Source organism: Taeniopygia guttata, chromosome 11 (genome assembly GCF_048771995.1).
Source record: "Taeniopygia guttata chromosome 11, bTaeGut7.mat, whole genome shotgun sequence".
In the NCBI taxonomy this organism is placed as follows: Eukaryota; Metazoa; Chordata; class Aves; order Passeriformes; family Estrildidae; genus Taeniopygia; species Taeniopygia guttata.
The window spans coordinates 595,015-612,103 of record NC_133036.1 but is presented as its reverse complement, the minus strand read 5'-3'; the positions used below and the strand labels follow the sequence as shown (position 1 = coordinate 612,103).

Here is a 17,089-nt window from a genome sequence, read left to right as displayed (position 1 = left end):
TATGGCTAAATTATCCAATTAGTTACTCTGAGCAGGAGCATTTCCACACACTAGACTATCAATTTAAAGAATTCCAGGTTTTTACTCTTATTTTTGAAGAGGCCTCCATTCAAGTCTTATGGAGTATTTAAAATAAAGCAAAGTTTTGTGGATTGTTATTGAGCATCTGGATTACATTTTTTTTTTCAAAAATAGTATTAATTTTCTGTAGTTTTTGGAAGTAGATTGAAATCAGTTAATATTCCAAACTCCTCCCTCTTCTCCCCGAAAGTCTTTAATATTCTTATTCTGTGCTCATCTGTGGCTACTGCTCAGCACCACATGTTGTGATATCTGCTGCACACAGCCATCTGTGCCAAAAGAAGCCACAGCCCTGAAGTCAGGTATTTGTTCCAGACTGCTGCAGTCCCTCCTTCTCTGTGTTTTCACCAGGCTGATGGTCACCCAGCACGCTTGCAGCCAGAAGCTGCCTGTGCTGCCTGGAGCTACCCTCAGTGACCCAATCAGCTGCAGGAGAAAACCATTTGTGGAATTGCTTTGTTCTGCAGTAACAAAACTTAATCTCTTACAAACATGGCTTTCATTTACCACTCAGGGAATTAGAGTACTCAAAGTCTGCTGAAGTCAAATGTGTGAGCAAGGCCACAGAAATATGTAATAGGCAACTGGTGATTTTGATTCAGTCAAGCAGCAAAACATTAACCTTTGGTCACAGTAGCAAGGAATGCTAAACTTGTGAATTTACTGCAGCAGATAATTTCACTCCTATACCTGCAGGAGATCATAGGAGTGGTTTCCTACACAAGGAGAGGCTGTGCCAAACTGGCTCTCTAAGAATGGTATGCTATGATTTCTCTAAAGGGCTGTTGCAAACATGGTGTGAGACTTCATTAAGATAGGTATGCACTTGTACTGCTGCCATTCCTGCCCATCCCTGTCACTCCCAAGCACTTGCCCAACAGCACTTTATTTAGGATGCTTTGATATTTTACAGATGTAACCAAACCTGAGAAAAAAAATGCTGCTGTTCTAGGTGCTTTCTCTCTATGCTTTTCCTACCGGATGCTCTTCCTGTTCTGCTCTGTCATTTTCCATTCCAAAATTTCTTACTCTTTGCATCAGTTTGCTGAAAACTGGGCAGTCACACCGGAATTTGACAATCCTGAAATTAAAAAGCAAACATACCAACCTTAAGGTATTGCAACAGTGTGCCCATCTGGGTCCCTCCAAAACAGTGCTCTTGCAAATCACTTTTCCCTTGATGTTGGTCTGCTGTTGCCCTTCCTAGCCTCTGAATGCCACCCGCTGTCACTTTGAGTCAGACTGTCACCCTGATTGAAGCTGTCAGCTCTGCCAGGCGAGGACCTTGCCTTCCTGTGTCCCTGCCTGGCTGCACAGCCAGCACTGCTGCCAATGCAGGGCCACAAGCCTCCTGCTTGCAAGACTGCTCTAAACAAAATCTGCCATCATTTTGCAGATTACATGTACACTTTTACGAAACTTCTCAAACATCCTAGTGCATTTTGTGCAGAAAATGTTCTTAAAGGTCTCTATTTTCAGATGAAAGCTTACATCAGCTATGAAAAGAAACTTTAATACTTTTCATATGACAGGTTAATAATATTCATAATATACATAATATTCAGTTGGGATTGCATTATCATTTTTTTGATAAGGCCACACAAAAACAAATTAAGAGATACTTCAGTTGCAAAGGATCTGTTTTGCAGATCAAATGTGGCCCTGAGAAACATGGAAAAACTGTTCCCTCTGGGGACATCCGAGCACTTTTGAACAACTGGAAAGCTTCTGCTGGCTTCAGTGGGCCCAGGCTTTCCTGGAGGGTTCTCAGAGGTGCTTACACCCAACTTGGATTTGGGCTAATTCCTTGCATACAGCCAGGAATGGTTCCCAGAAGGGAGCAGCCCCAAGGAAGGCACCAGCTTGGGAAGAGCTCAGGGTGTGAGTGATGTGGTTTGTCCTGGTGTAAGGTACCCCAAAGGCACTGGTAGCTGCAGGCACCTTCTCAGCTGGGGGTGTGGGTCTGTGCTGGTTTTCAGCTCTGCTGTCAGTGGGGCAAGCTGCCACAACTGCAGTTACTCTGGGCATGCTGCTGCTGGAAGAAGCAGCACAAAGCGGTGCACAGCAAGTCTGTGTTCCTCTCAGCCTAATATTCCCCAGATATTAGCAATATTTGGAGAAACCGTGGAACAGAGAATAGAAAAGAGATCTTTTTCAAAGCTACTAGAATAAAGTAGTGAAAGCAGTGTATGATTCAATACTTCTCAAATACCATCCTCCCAGGCCAGATTCTGAAAGGAACAAAGTATTTGTGAAGTGAGCTTTTCCCTCAGTGCACCTCAGTCTTATAGAGCTGGCATATAAAAGCTATACATTAGTTAATAATGAAAATTTTAAATAATTTAATTTGTTTTGATGTTTTAAATAAGATGAAAACTTGCTTTTTTCTTTATATGCTTTTCCCAGGATCATTCATTTCCCAGGTTGGAAAGATACATGTCTTAGGGTACTTCTCTTGAATTCTGATTAGTGTTTCCTTTCACCATGGACAATTAAACCTGACATGAAGGGATACAAAAAGATGTTTGTTAAGTATTTAAAAAGCTCAGTACTGACCTAGATGCTGGACTTTTTGATATGTTCATATACACAGGGATTGTAAACCTGTCCTAAGGACTCAATAGAATCTCCTGCCTCAAAATAAATTAAAAAAAAAAAAAAAAAAAAAAAAAAAAAAAAAAAAAAAAGGCGGCAGTCCCCCCATTTTACTGAAGAGACTGTCTGTTCTGCAGTAGTGGTTGGATATAATTCAAACCAGTCTGCTAATTTTCCATATAAAGTTACAGTCATATGACCATTTTGACCAAATAGACTGTACTATGAATTTAGATTAGCATATTGATGCAAATTACCCAACTGTTTCCTTGTGTCTCTATAATACCTCCTAAATGAATACTATTGCACTAAATTGTGATATTTTCCCTACAAAAATGAGTTTACTGTTTTTGAGGCAACAATTACAGGTTGCATGAAAATGGTGAGTTATTTCCTAAAATTGTATGTAATGTATTTTTAAGAGTTTGAAGCAGTTTTGAAGTTAAATGTGTATTATCTTTGCAACTGCTCAAATCACATTATTTTACATTTCCTGAAATATCTTTGAAGTTAAATGCAAATAAGGGGAAAATAAATTACCACTTGTGGAGTGACCAGTGTCTGATTATATGCAGCATAATTAACTCCATCCTTTACATAATATTTGTCTTAATACTTATCCCAGGTACTTCAGAATCATTGAAATCATGGTCCTTGCTTGGGGAAAGCAGTTAAGTTTGTTCATAAAGGTGGATCTTTTTATTCACTTTTGGGTCATTTTAAAAACACTGATTCAAATTTTATTTAATGTTAGTTATAAGCAGCTACAACTCAAATAGTCAAACTGCTCAAAATAGTCTTTTCTGTTAATCTCTAATTCTTATTTACCTACAATAATTTGATTTGGAAAAATTGATGGGATTCAGTATTTTAATTTGAATATTATTATATTTAGAACTATGAAATAGATTAAAAAGGCACATTTAACATTTCTTTGCCTTCTATAGTCTACAAACAGAAATGGTATTTCAAATTAACAGACTTCTATTAGAAGAATCTATTTTAGTCCGAAAAGAAGCTTTTTCATTCTTAGACTATTACTTGTATTATGACAGAAATTAACATTTTTGTGACCTGTAATTAACTGTGTCTCCTCATGCTATAAATAAGATTTGGCAGCTACAGCTGGAGTTAACTGTATCTTGAGGTCTAAGTCCTTTATTTATAGCTTTTTGTATTTGCTAATGACACTGTGGAGTTCAGGGATGCAGACAGTAAAGAGCACAAATAAAATCTGTGCCTCATGTCTACAGCCCTGTTCCATTTCTTTCCTCCAGTGGTATCAAGAGTTTCCTCAAATTTTTCCTGTGCTTGGAAACCTCTGGGGTTGGAGTGCGAGCCTTTGACGCTGTTAACAATTTCAATCTGCACCATTAAAGCTGCATTTTCCAACCGTCCCCTGGTAATTGTTGCAAGGACTTCGACAAGTAAGACTATCCAAAGGCATCAGTAAGGTCACACCGTGGTAGAAAGAGCTCTGATTTTATCCTGGAGATTGATGCTTGTATCACCTTTTTTTCGATTCAGCAGCTGGGGTTATAAAATGTACTTGCAATCACTGATAACACGTTAGATCAGACAACAAGTGGAGTAACACAGTATTTTATACACTCGGCGTAGCTTTACCTAATGCAACAATAAATCAGTGAAGGCAGAGGTCTTTTGTAAATTTTAATGAAAATTCAACTGCTGAAAATATGGTTACTTCCGCCTGAAGTTCTAGAAATATGAATTTGCTTCCATTCTTTAAAGGTGTAAAAATTGTTTTAACTACAAACTTTCTGTTAAGGCAGTAAAGAAGAAAGCAATAAAAGAAGAGACAGCACATCCAATATATTATAACTAGTTTGTCATTGGCTATAAGCAAACTGAGGGGAGGGGACCAGACAGTAAAATGTACTTTGAGTTAGCTGTAAAGAATTCCCTTTCTGAGTACCATCTAAAAAAAAAAATCTCTGTACATGAATGAGACTAAAGTTGGTTGAATGGGACCATTGTACCGTTTCATAGAAATTAAATAATGATAAAATTTAAAAATATTTGCCAGCTAATCAATAAGCCACAATTTTATGCAAGTCCAGAATATTTAGAACTTTTTCTTCCACAGATTATTACAGCTGCTGAAAAATAGGCTTTTTTATTGTTGCAAAATTGCAGTTATATATAGCAAACCTAACTAAAATTTATTAAATTAGTGTCACAACAGGAAAATAGTGGTATAGAAATAAAAACACTAAAGAATACAAATATGCTGCTGAAGTTCTACAGCATCTTTTTTTCTTGTAAGTTTAAAGAAATGTTTCTGTAAAACTAGCATTATTCTTTCCTGAACCCTCTCAGCCTCCAGAAAGAGATCCAAATCTGTACCAAGTGACCAGGACTCATTTGAACACCAAAGATATGAACAGCAATAAGGAGAATTTACACTGGTATTATATTTGTTATTACTTGTGCTTTTATTATTTTTCTTCTTTATTTCAGGTATTTCTCTTAAATTTTATCAATTTTTGAGTACTTTATCTGGTTAATGGAACATTAGTTGATCTTTGATACTTTTATGATTGATTCAGAGTAGAGCTAATAATATTAAAATGAATACTAAAAATATTTTTAACAATAACATTTTAAATGAAATATCTTTTGAATAATTTAAAAGTTATAATTTTTTCCTTATTACTAGTTTTCTACACAAAAATTATGAATTATACATATTGAGGTGTTTCTTGTAGCCTTCTTACAAATTTTAAATGATTGTCAGAATTTTATAGGTAAAGATTTAAAAACTAATTGTTTGCTCTCATGTTTATGATTCTCCCAGTACAATTTTGTTGCCTTCAAGGGGTTGTTCCCAAATTACATTGGTTTCATGCTGGAATGAGATCATCTCAGTTCAACCACCACTCAAAGCATCACTCTTACCCACAAAGCATCACTGGCTTCCACCACTCTCAAAGGTACAAAGGGTGAGCTGCAGGTTCTTACCTTCCATTGCTTCTGGTGGTTCTATACCTGCATAAACACAGAATATTTCTGTCTCCAACTGATATATATTATAAATGGCTAAAATCTATTTCCTACTTCTTTTTTTTTTTCCGTTACATAAACAGCGTGTTAGGAGCTAATTTCTGATCTCTACTTGAATGCTTGAGTAACTTTTAATTTACTGTCTAGTTTTCAAACCCCACCATGTGAACTCTTATTAAAATAATAATAATGACAGCAAGAGCTGTGGCCAAGAGAATAGTATTTAGGCAGTGAATAGGAGCTTTCAGAAAGCCTATAGTAGTTTGAAAAACATTCTATACAGAGTGTCAGAAATTTAAATTATTTGGAAGTTGCCAACCAGGGAGTGATGCTTAATATCCTTTAGAAACTCCCTGGGCTTCCACAGACTGCTTGGGAAAGTCAGCTTCAGTTCTGGGAAAGTGCATTCCCTCATGCATTGCGATGTATTTCTGCAAACTCACTATGGAGCAGAACAAGTTTTCCAGTGGTTCTGCATCTGTTCCTGCTCAGCCAAGGTGCCTCTGGGAATAGATTTCCCCTTGCAGCAGCAGGTGGCATTGAACAGCTCACGTTATTCTCACTCTCATAATCATTTTGTCTTACATGTAGTAAAAACTTCTCTCCCAAAAGAGAGAATCTGCAAGAGAAATTCAACAAGTTTTTATAGATGGAGCAGGCTTCCTACATGACTAAAGTAGGGATAAGTTCTTCCAACTTTAATCACACTGAGAAATAAGATTATAAATAATGTATTTAAGCGACAGCAAAAACAGGTGTGGTAGAGGAATATCTTAATTGCATTTCATTTTCCTATCCACAAAAATCTCTTAAAAGGACACAGAGTTCTTGTTGTGATAAGGTCAGGTTATCATGTGCCAGCTCATTCACTCTCCAGCAGATACACAAACCTGAGCTGGTCTGTTGCTTTCTTTCCACACTCTACCTCCACAGCCAAAGGAATGGTTCTCCTCCCAAATACATTGTCAGTGTGTGTTCGCAGAGCACAGGGCAGTGCTGCAGATTTACCCCACAGCAAGTGAGAAAAGAATGAGAATTATCATCTTCTGAACTGTTATGAAACTGCTTCCAAAAATCAAGGGGCATTGCAGAAGAAGTTCAAAACACCTCCAAATGATTTCGTAAATTTATTTTTTAAATATGACATGCACATTAAAAAAAATATATTTTTACCTGCACACAGGTAACATTTAAAAACAGAAGTTTTTAACAAGCAAATAACTATACATCAGTTTATATAGTTAGTCTTTGCTCTAATTGTGAGTATTTAAGAAATCCATCCATCTTTCTTTCATCAACAGTCAGAGTTTTCCATTTGCATATCTAATAATTTATGGCATGTCCTGACCCCAAGCAGTAATTGAACCAATAGATCTTCAGCCTAGATTTACTCATCTGGCTGCCACAGTAATGTAACTCTGCAGGAGTTTTGGATTACTCCAAATGCCATCTCCTCTTCTGAGAGGTTGACAGTCACAGGCAAAATTTGACCTCCCAAATGTCAAGGCAAAAACTCTGTTGCCTAATTTAGACTAACTAACTCTCCTTTTGGAATACTTCAGATAAAAACAAGAAGGCACAATGATTTCTACCAATGTTACCCCAGAAAGATGATCTTTAATGTAAGACTCTGTAATGATAAATGAATTCTCCTTGGAGTTTAGAGCCATGTAAGAGGGGAAAATCTATGTACCAGAGCTTGTAAGAAGTAATGTAAAAACTAAGGGGGAGTGGAGGGGAAGGGAAGAGAGAAGCTGCTACATTAGAGAGGAATCTGATTATCAGAGCCAGACTGATGAGGCTTGAGCTGAGAGATTTGGAGGGGCAGATGGGGTGCTTTTCTGCCTCAAGCAAGCCATGGCACAGGGCAAAAACACCCAGCCAAGAGCCTGTGTTTCATCTTTTCAAAATGTGGTTTAGAAGCCAATTTCAAGGCAGCTTTATATGCCTCAGTAAAGTGTTCTCAAAAGCTTTGAACAAGAAAAATGCCAGCAAACACACAGCCCTGCACTGTTGCAGTGCCGTTGCTGAATACTAACTATGGAGAAAATGCAGTTGTGGGTTTGCAGCAGGTAAACCCCGGGAAACTCCCTTTGCTATTCAGGCACTTGTGGCTGTGGTGGGGCAGGTGCAGAGACTGCTCACACTGCTGCTGCTTCCAAGCCATGGATCAGATATTATGAACGGGCACTGGGTTTGAAATTTTGTAACCCTCATCTGTTGGCTATTTTGTTTTTCTGGAAAGGAGCTCTTTTGAATAAGCCCTGGCAGACACACAGAGCTGTGCTGTTGCTACTGACATGAGTCCCAAAACAACACATACAGGCTGTGAGAAAATGCTACTGTCTCACAACTGTGGAGCTAAAAAAAACAAAGAGCGGCAAAGGTACAAACAAGGAAAATCTGACCAGTCCCCAGTTAATGGCATAAACAGTATTTATCTATTGATGATTAAGTGCTGCCCTTGTTCCTTGGTGGCGAAGTTCAATGATGATAGACATCTTGGAAAACAGGTAGATAGATAGAAAAATAGATATCCTCAGCTACTTCAGCTATCCATAACATGCCATGTGCTGCCATCACTGCTTTAGCCTGACCAATTGCCTCAGTAACCTGTTCCATCTTGTCTGATCAATATTAGCACTTCAGTAACCCTGCAGAGCTGCAGCTATCTGCTAGTGCAGGAAGAATCTCATCTTGCTTTCTTGTATAGAAAGAGTCATATGGAAGAAGAAAAAACATTGGCTATTTAAATATTTTCATTTAATTGCTCTCATCAGCTTGTTTATTTGCTCTGATACCTTTTGTACCTGTTCTGCAAATACTTTAGAGCAAAGCGAAAAAACTGAATTATCAGAAAATAAATGGACACTGGAAGAGTTTAACAAGAAATCTGAGTTTGGTGCCCAGTCTCCTGTCCAAGCAATTACTGTGTGCCTCAGTTCTTTAGAATTAAATGGGATTTATGACACCATTAAATCACCTGTTGTAAAGCTAAGGATATTCATGTGATTAGTAGATCTACATGAGAATAAGACCCAGAGGCAGAATTGCTGCTGTTTCCTCCTGAGATTAGGAGCTGACTGTGATACTGAAGGAGACATGATACAGAGGTGAAGGATCAAAAAGTCCATGTGCAGTATGGGAAGAAAGAAAAAACATCTGTTTTTTACCTCACGAAGTCTTTCATTACCTGGCAAACAAGGACAGAGTAGAATAAAATATTATTCTCCCTGCTGCTGTAAGTGTTTCTGGTAAGAGTCTGGAAAAATAGCAAATAGCAGTGAGAGACAGAAACTGGGGCCTCTCCCTTGGCACCTTGAGGACATACAGAATGATGGGAAGGTTTCTGTGTTGTCTTTGTCATCTTTGAAAGTCCTCTTTACCTCACTGCACAGGGCAATAGGAGCTAAATCCTGTTTTGTTAACGTGGAGCAAAGCTCTGTTGAAATGATCTGCAAAAGTATAAGGAGAGACAAAATATCCCTTCCCTATAACTTGTTGATCTCCAGCATTTCTGGTTTCTCTATTAACATTGACCAGCCACCATTTCTGTCCTCTTCTCTTTTTTTTCCCCTCCTTTCCTGTCAGGTTCCTTCAGCCATGCTTTTTTTTCCAGGTGGAAGATGAAAGAAAGGTACAGATAGAGAATCAACCACCTAAGCATCATAAGGCTAAATATTTGTCCACTTGCTTAAGATGCAGTAAGTCCTGGAGTAGTCTCTGTTTATCCAAGAGGATTTCAGCATAGAAGCTTGCTCCAGAAAGCTATTTGTTTAGAAAATAAAAAAATCCTGTAGATCAGTGTAATCTCTGTTGCTCTAGGAATAACTGAGTGTAATGTGGTGTGGGTGGGTGGGGTTTTTCTGCTTAGTAAAGCAGCAGCTCATGGGAAAGACTAAGTGCTATAAAGTCTGCATCCTAGAAGAGTCAGAACCTCAACATCAAATGTCAGAAATTCTGAAGGTTGAGGCTTTTCAACTGATATTTTAAGTTGTTGCTGAGCAAAATTTTCATTTAAGTCAAAAGAATGGGTTTGATCCTTCAGGTTTTTCCCTTATAAACTTCCAGACAGCAGCCACATGACAGGATCAAAATCTCATCATGTTCTTCAGGACAAATGCCTCTTCCAAAGACAGGGTAGAAAAGACAATGGTGCTGAGAACTTCATTGCTCATGAACAACTTTGAATTTTGCTCTACAGAGGGAGAATATTGAAGAATTTTCACCCCAGCTCAAGTTTTATCATGGTGAAGACAGCACAGTATAACAGATTAAGCTACTGCAAGAGGTGGTACAGGAAAACATGCCTTTAGAAGGAGGATAAAATATAAGAAAGCTCAAGCAAATAATAAGTTTGTTTCTGACTGAAAGTTAGTTTTCCTTTTTTCATCCCATTTTTCAGGTTAAAGTCCGTGAGCAAAAACCATGTGCATTTGGTGGATGATGGTTCTGCAAAGATGACTGACAGGCAAAAACCACAAGTACAGCAGCATGGCACAGCAGAAACCAGCTTCATTGGAGATAGCAGATGGACAGAACACTAGTAGTTATGCTTAATTTTACATTTTTTCCATTATTTTGTTCATTAAAGATTTAAAAAATTATTTGAGCATTTGTACCAATGAGGCTGTGATTTGCTATAAGATTTAAAGTATACCTTTGGATAATTTCAAATTGTTTTCTGTCTTTATTTGACTGAATTTTCTGCACTGAAACTGAATCAAACCATTGATTTATCAGAACTGTTTTATTCCTCATTCTAGATCTGTGCAGATCTGTTATAAGCCCAGAGCAGTAGAAAGTTGCACCTGTAAATATTTTAGAGAAAGATTCTGTTCTATGGAACTTTATGCTGCTTTTAACTGGTTCTATTGAGTGCTTTACAGAAGCTCATTTGGGAAATGTATTCTTTGGTAATCAATTGATCAACATTTGAAGCTGTGCTCAGACACACAGCTATTGTGAAGAGCAGTTCTCTCAAATATCCATTTGATTGTGTTTGTGATGCTTGCTTTATTCAACTCTGCTCCAGGCAAATTAAAATGTACTGCTATATAATAAGTATGGGAAGGTTAGCATTCACAATTTAGGAATAAAACATTTTGACAGTTCTATTCTACATTTGCATTTAAAAATCGTAATGCATTTGATTCGAGCCTATGTTTATTGTAGGATCTCTTGTAGGCATTGCTGCTGTGAGATTGTTACCTTTCAGGATTTGTTCTGGACTGTGTGTCTGCGGGGGAGCACAAAAGCCTGCTGGTTCCACAGGGGTGTTATTTGCTGGTCCATGGTATGTCTCATTTTCTTTAATTTCTGATGGGCCTCCACCTGCACTGCTGCTGCTGAGTCATCTGTGTTTGTCTGAGATATTTTTGGTGTGCAGAGTTAGGCAGGTAGGTGTGCATTGTTCTGCCTCATATGCTTGCCATGTTCTTCAACTGGCCCTCCAACTCTCAGTTTTTGGGGCACTGTAGAATCCCCATGGGGACAGAGGCAAGCATTGTCTGGGCAGCTTCTGCCACAATAACCATTGTCCTTGCTGGTGAACAGGTGATGCTCAAGCACAACATGTGCACAGACAATGGGCAGCATTCTGAGCTCAGGAAAATGATCACTGACACGGGCTGATGTCTGAAGGATGGGTCACTAGAACTATCAGGGTTCATTGCCCCCCTTTTATTTTATCTGTCATCTTTCTGCATTAGGAATGTTCAGGGGGGGTTCAAGTAACCTGATATAACATCTGCAACACTGCTATCACCAAGAAATCATTCATTCAGATAAAAAGGCTGTCTCAAGATACACTGTCTCAAGAGACCATGTGTAAATTAGACCAAGTTATAAAAAACCCCTAAAACTAACAAGTACACTGGCTAGATAGTTCAGACTTTCCAGAAGAGCAGAAATAAGGGGGGAAAATTGTAGGGTTTATAGAAAAATGCATTTGAGCTGAAGTAAGGCCTTCTCCCCAGTCTTTTAGCCAATCTCTAGAGACTTTGTGTAATTATTAGAGTTCCCTTGGGAAGGATATGGACTTAGGTGATAGCAGAAATCTTGTACAATGAATTCTCCAGGAGTCCCTTTCTACATTATGTCCCATTACTCTGCCTCCAAAGCCCTGAAAATTCGTACACCCTCCAACTGCTGTGAATTGTCATTTTCCATGCCTTCCTTCACATCTGGGAGCTGTTTCTTCTGACTCAGCAATAGATAGCAGAGAAGGGATGGACTCTGGGAATTCAGAGATATTATGTGCACAAAGTCCTTTTCTGATTGTGAAGAGAACCACTGGTAAACCCTCTCTGTGCTCCCAGACTGGGTCTTACACTGAAAAACTTCAAAATCTGAATTACACAGAGGCTATGCAGCACTATGGGTAAGTACTTTCGCCTTTCATGTCTTATTATGTTGTTAATTAGTTAATGTTTGTAAAGCACTTTGAAGATGAAAAGCCCTATATAAGTTCTAAGTGTTATTATCTCTAGAGACCTAGGTTCAATTCAAAGGTGCTTAATTACATATGCCATAAATTAGACTTAATGAGTTGTAGAATCATATATTTTATGCAACGCATGCAGATTTCTCAGACAGAGCTGGGTCTTATGGTCTGCTGCAGTACTTCTTTAGGTATTCAGAGTTGTTAAGAAAATTGCACAAAAATAGACCAGATAATTTCCAATAATGATTGGATTGCATTTCAGTACCATTCAGGTCCTGTGGAGCAAACCACTGGGAGCTTGGCTCAGCTGTATCTAGGGATTTTCCAGTAACCAAATTGCTGAAGATAACACTTTTGGGGTTAATTTAATTATGATTTACACATAATTCTAATTCATACTTCTGTATTTTGGCTTAGCAGAAGGGTGCTAAGAGGTATTGGTATAACTCTTGTCCTTCCAGTAAGACCCTGAAATGTCCCATTAGAGGGCCACTTCATGCTGGGTTATGTTCACAAGCATAAAAAAATAACTTCCCATCTCTAGAGATACCACTGTGTAATTAACAACAAGCCATTACGAGCGAGTAGCCTGCAAAAAGGGGAAGCCACAGTTATAGGAAAATGTGGTTTCATTGGCTTGCAGAGCTGAGAATTTCCATGTTTTGTAACTTACATAATTTGTGGCCAGAAAGCTGCAGACTTTGCCCTGCTCCAGCCCCAGCAGCAGCGCAGATGCCCATGGAGAGCAGGTGGCTTCTCCTGGCTCTTGCCCAGCCAAGATAGTTCAGAGACACACAAGACCAGCAGCATCACCCACCCCACCTAGAGGGGCTCTCATGTGTTCCTGCAGCAAGATATTTCCCTTTAACCTTGGGCCTTCCACGGGCATATAGAGGGAGGCAGGATTTATGCTGCGTATAAATATGTTAGGAGTGATTGTGTTCGTTAGTACAACACAAGTAGATTGGAAAAACTATTAGCAATTTACTATGAGTGTCACTAACAGACTTACTTGAAAGTATTTATCCCAAAGTGAAAGTCATTTGATTTGGTTAGTGTTTATTGCAAGCATATGCAGACTGTCTTCCAGGGAAAAATGTATTTTTGAGTGCCAGACAAGTGAAACTGGTGAGCCCGCAGTCCCGAGAAAGCATCTGGAACCGCAGCCAAAAGGGGAACAATGTTTCTGACATTCTTTCAAGACATGTGTTTGAAGCATGGGTTCCCATCACTTTCAGAGCCACTTGCAGGCCTTTTTCTTTATATAGATTTAGACAAGTCAACGTGGGCCTATATTCAGCGTGATAAATGCCTCTGTGATTTCTTCCTCATCCATTCTCTACTGTTATTTTTATGTTTATTTTGAACAGAAGTGTGTTCCTTAAATGGGCCAGAGGACAGTTCCTGACAGTGTTTCTCACTTACTTTTCCATATTCCCAAAAAATTGATCTAGTCTTACACCATATTACTGGGGTGCATCTCTTTCAGAAACAAGACATGATTTTGATGAATACTTTTCATATACTTTAACAAATAGGAACTTCACATGAATGCTGATTTGAGATCCAGGCTGTGGTTAAACGTTTTAATAGTGCAGCAAACTTATCAACAAACCTTTCCTTCCCTACCCTACCCCCTTCCCTTTTTACAATGAACAGATTTTTATCCAACTGACTTGTGACTAGGGGATTTTTACAAGCAGGTTTAGGAACTTGTCAGATATTTGAAAATTTGAGTCTGAAAACAAACTAGAAAAATCTCATAACTTGAAAGCCCAATAATTTATGCCGTATGTATTTACTGGGTAAATTTTTTGACTCTCTGAAATACATACAGGACTCTATTCTCTGACCTAACTATCAGCACTTAACTAGCAGTTACCAGTCTGATGCCTTTTTTAATACTTCAAGACACCACTTAGCTGCACGACACTCTTTATTTCCAAATTCCTGTAGTCTTTTGCCAAAAGGCGATAAGAATTTTCATATTGGTTTTATTTAATCTTGACATTGCCAGCCTGTCTCCTTTCCTCCTCTGTTTCCAAGATGTCAGTGACTGACACTCTCTGGCAGCGATAATGCTATTGCTCAAACATGAGTGAAGAATCTCTCTGAGCGAGTTGTGAGCTTGAGCAGCTGCACTCAAGTGCCTGTTGCAGAGACATCAGGCAGCAGGGACAGCTGTGCAGCAGAGAGCACCTTGACACGTCCAGTGCAGAACTCTGGTCACTTGGTGGTTGTGTCTGGCTGGGAGTTTTACAAAAACTAGCCATGCTTTTGGTTTGTGGCTTCCTCAGACATTTTCCTGTGTTAAGTCCCTAATTTAACAAAGCACTGATGTTTCTCCTCTGAAAAGCTGTGACTGTGGAAATATTGCCCCTGCAGGAGGTCTGGAAGACTTCTGGACCATTACTGCTTCTGACTTCCTCTCTCTGTGAGCAAAGGGTTATCACAGGTCAACTGCAGAGTGTAAAGTGTGGCAGCAAAATGTGGGGTAAGCTCAGATTTAATATTGATGTGTCTTTATACCTCAGTGGATGCAAATCATCCGTGCCTCCTAAGAGAATATGGTACACACGTATGTGAATCTGCACAAACTTGTTGGTTTCTGCTATTTCACTGGGCCTGTGGATTTTTTTTGTCAGCAAACATGAAAATTGTACTACTGGTCTGCTGCATGGTTTTTGAATTCTTTTCTTTCTATAGTCATGTTGCAGAAAGAAAGAAAATCAAATGCAAAATTTAAAAAACAAAGAGCATTAAGAAATAGGTTTACAGATATTTAATTCCAAGAGTAGCATTATGGCACCAAATATTTTAATCTCATGCACACAATATCACGTACATGTTACTTCAGCAAGAAGCTCTGTCCTCTGTAGCACACCTTCAGTTCAACCCTCAATTCAGTAAAATATTTCTATTCTGAATGATAGTTAAGTTTAAGTTTACACGTCTGCAAGTCCATTGTATTTGATGTCTGAGGTTAATGAGGTTAACAACAGGCTGAAGTGCTGTCCTGAACCAGAGTTTGATTTGACAATGTGTAACAAAGTACATGTGTACACCAAAATTTCTATTTTAAAGTTTCCTCAGGAAATAGGCAATAAAATTATTTTAAAAGTATTCATCAGGAAATCTGCTTTATTATGACTATCTCTTTACAGTTAAGCCTAAACTTAGTCATGCATTAGGTGTTGGTTGAAATTTTGATTTAAGTAGGAGCACAATCCATGACTTTATGCATGTATCAGGACAGATTTATGAATTGAGGTGTTAAAGTTACACTGTTGCTTCACAAAGGATATCAGAAAGCTGTTAGATTTAAAAATTAACAACTCCATAAAGATGGAGTTTGTCATGGAAATGTCATCACATCAACTAATTGCCATTACTCATTCACCCCATTAGAGTAATTATTTGTAATTGTTATTATTGTAGCATATGTCCACCATTTAAGCAGTGCATATTCCTGGGAAGAGCTGGGTCATTCATGAGAGAAACTGAGAAACTGAGTTGAAAATGTAAAATCGGGTGGGCAGATGGAATTATTTGATTTGCTTTTAAATGAATTTATAATTTTTTCTCTTACTTCCTTATACAGGCAAACAGGAAAGCAAGCTAATGCTGTCTACTGTTTTCACAACAAAAAAAGTCAGAAATATCATAAACACTGAAAGACATCTTGAATAAAGAAACACTTTACTTTGGTGGACCCAGTCTTCAGGGGTACATTCAGGTACCTGTGAACCAGCAAGGCACACTCAGGTGAGCTGTGAGCTTTGGCCCTGTGTCATGAGAAAGGTAGAAATGGCCCTTCAGTCATCAATGAGCAAAGAGTAAATCCACACATAACCTGTGTATGGACCCCTCTGCTAGCAGACAAAGTCAGGGTATTTACAGAAAATCTATTGCAGTTGTTCTTGTCTTGCCTTGATAATGGGACTCATACTGGTGTGATTTAAGAGTCAGAATTAAAAAATAATCAAAACCTGCAATTGCTTCATCTAGATTTCTGGGAGGAACCATTGAATCTTTGCTCAGAATTACCCACAATTATGAAAAAATGCTCTTTTGTTCTAACATTAATTTGCTTACAGATGGATTTATAATATCCTTTAAAAAATTGATGTTACACCCATCTGCATGTGCTTAAGCTCAGTCTGCTAAAATGTATTGCTTGAGCTCATGACGAAAGCTACTACTATTGTTTGCCTGCACAATACAAAAGGAAATAAAATGAAGGGTTCAGAATGGACTGTTGCAAATCAAGACTTCAAAATCTCAGTTAAACTGCTTTTTGTTCAGTATCTTTTATTACAAGAACAGGCACTTATCGTGGATATTTGGGATATTTGGCAGTAAAACTGTAATACTGAATGTTCAGATGATGAAGAAGCATTATTGTCTTCCAATGCCACTAAAGTTGAAGTTTCCATTTACATCATTTTTAATAATTGAGGTGTTTGGTTCTTTTTCCACAAAGATCTCAAAGAGATAAGTTAAGCCTATTAGCCTGAATGTAGCAGTTAATATGCTGATGTTAAGAACATACTTAAAGCCAAGAGCTCTTGGCTAGGCATTTTGACTCATTAAGGGAGAAATAAATGTCAAAATGAAGAAGGTAAAATTGTAATACAAAATCTATTAATAAAGCATTCTGAAGAAACTGCCTGTTATTTGTTACCAGAGGAGTTGATATACATTTCTGTAATGAACAAAAAGGTTATCTATAAGAAAAAGTTCTGTTCCCTTGCTTACACTAAGGGAATTTTATATCAAATGTTTAGAGAAATGCTCCTTCATTGTTCCAATCATAAGATCAGTGTCCAGTGAATAGCACTTCGTGTAGTCTTACAATCTGACATCCTATGTCCAATCAACTTGTGGGAAGTGATGGAAAGAGCTTTTTAAATGCCACAGAGAGGTGATAGCCTGGAAAAAGCT

At 38.2% G+C, this 17,089-nt stretch overlaps 1 long non-coding RNA gene across 5 annotated transcripts in view; it reads left to right on the top strand.

The window, feature by feature from the left end:
• LOC115496799 (uncharacterized) overlaps positions 1 to 17,089 on the top strand; it is a 249,852-nt gene that overhangs the window by 217,234 nt on the left and 15,529 nt on the right. For 3 of the 5 annotated variants that reach the window (XR_012057751.1, XR_012057747.1, XR_012057748.1), the window contains 3 exons: positions 3,954 to 5,630; positions 10,106 to 14,639; positions 15,747 to 15,910. This is a non-coding gene — a long non-coding RNA (uncharacterized lncRNA). The remainder of the gene's footprint in view (positions 1 to 3,953; positions 5,631 to 10,105; positions 14,640 to 15,746; positions 15,911 to 17,089) is intronic. The other 2 variants (XR_012057750.1, XR_012057749.1) reach the window with 2 other exon arrangements.